General features: G+C 45.9%; 1 protein-coding gene across 1 annotated transcript in view; it reads right to left on the bottom strand.

The window, feature by feature from the left end:
• Positions 1 to 1,848, bottom strand: part of LOC107114333 (sialidase-3-like) — a 6,256-nt gene that overhangs the window by 3,421 nt on the left and 987 nt on the right. The window lies entirely within an intron of this gene.

Genomic DNA, 1,848 nt, shown 5'->3' with positions numbered 1-1,848 from the left:
CAGTGGAGCTGCAAGGCCGGCGGCGGCCGGGACCGTTGGGGGCGGGGTGTGTGGCCTTATGACACACTTCCGGTGATGTCAGGGGGTGTGGCATATGCTAAATAGTTATGCTAACAAGTCCCCCTAGCTCTTTTTCTACGAAACGACCCCTGCCGCTTGGTGTTCTAGAAGGTTGGTGAGGGCAGGCGGGGCTTTTCTCCAGCAAGGCTTCCGATTGGCCACGGGAGATTTCATTGGCTGTGCAGATTTTTAAAAACACGGGTTTGGCAGCAGCTGCCATCCACCACACAAGGATCTTCACTGTGGGACTGAAGGTAAAATGTATGTATACGGTGTTTACCGGGGTGTCAAACATGCGGCCTGGGGGTCGGGTCAGGCCCCCGGAGGGCTTCTATCAGGCCCGCAGTGGAACTGGCTGTCTTTCTTCTTCTTCTTCCATTTCTGCTGCTGCTGCTGCATCATCGTAGGTTAGCAGCTTACAGATAACACACCTGAACAGCATGCTCAAGACTGCAACAGCCCAGACATTCTGATGCAATGATTCAGGGCGAGAGGTGTCAGTTATCAGACACTCTTAAATAAAGAAAATATTGCAAGAAAATATTGTTTTAAGCATGTTTTTATTTTAAGTTTTAAAAACCCCTTTGTGTTTGTGTCCTTTATAAAGTTTATATCTCCGCTACCTGGCATTACATTTTATGACGCACATGGCCCGGCCCGGCGAGGTCTCGTTTATGTCAGATCCCTCATAACAAATGAGTTCGACACCCCTGGTGTATACAGTGGTCAGCTGTGTTGGTCTGAAGCAGTTGAACAAATTTAGACTCCAGCGGCACCTTTAAGACCAACAAAGGTTTAGTCAAGGTGTGAGCTTTCATGGGCATGCACACTTTTTCAAATACATTGGAATGGTAGCTAAGGTTCAAACTTACAGATGGGATGATTGGCAAATTAACATGTAACCTGATGGGGATGCTTTAAGATATGCAACACAAAACGAAATAACAAGCTAAGGTTATAAAGGTCAACAGCTGTAATTACCTACAAATGACATACATATATGCGTATGTAATTTGTCTTGAAGCCACATTCAAGGACTGCACATAGCTGCTGTACTGGTCTTGCTTTGGGGGAGGTTTTCTTTGTGTATGTGTAATTTGTCTTGAAGCCATTGTGCTTCGACAGTCATTATAAGTGTACGTGGGGCATACCATAGGATATATATTTCTGTCTCTATGCATTATATTCCTATAAACTGTACTGGAGACATATGCCTTTAAGCAGTACTTGAGTGTACTCTGTCTTTAAGTAATTTGTGTTTAACACAGTGTGTTCTTGTTATTCCACTAAGTATCTCCGTGGTCCCATTGTATTCAGTGAAGGTAAGCTGTGGCAGCTATTCTGTGGCTGGCTCCGCCTTCGGCAGCTGCCATTTTGTGGCTGCCAGTTTTTTTGACCGCGCCCACTGCCCTATGTCAGAATTCCAAAGGTGCCCACAGGATCAAAATTTTTCGGGACCTCCGGGATACGCATTTATAAAAAACAAAACAGTTGTCACATGGTATCGACCAGGACCAGGGCGTTTTCTGTGGCAGCTCCAACTTACTGGAATGAGCTTCCGGACGAGATCAGGGCCCTGCGGGACATTTCACAGTTCTGCGGGGCCATGAAAACGGAGCTCTTCCGCTAGGCATTTAAATAAGGAGCTGCATTTCCAATTTTATTTCCAGCCAGAGCCTGCCGAGAGTGGATGTACCGCTGAATGTATGTCTCTATCTGCATTTTACCACAGCCGTATCACCATCGGTATGTTAATGGTTTTAATCAGGGGTCATTTCGTAGAAAAAG

The sequence above is a fragment of the Gekko japonicus genome, unplaced genomic scaffold, assembly GCF_001447785.1.
Source record: "Gekko japonicus isolate JY-2015 unplaced genomic scaffold, Gekko_japonicus_V1.1 scaffold7609, whole genome shotgun sequence".
NCBI classification, from domain to species: Eukaryota; Metazoa; Chordata; class Lepidosauria; order Squamata; family Gekkonidae; genus Gekko; species Gekko japonicus.
This window is presented reverse-complemented; position numbering and strand designations above follow the sequence as displayed.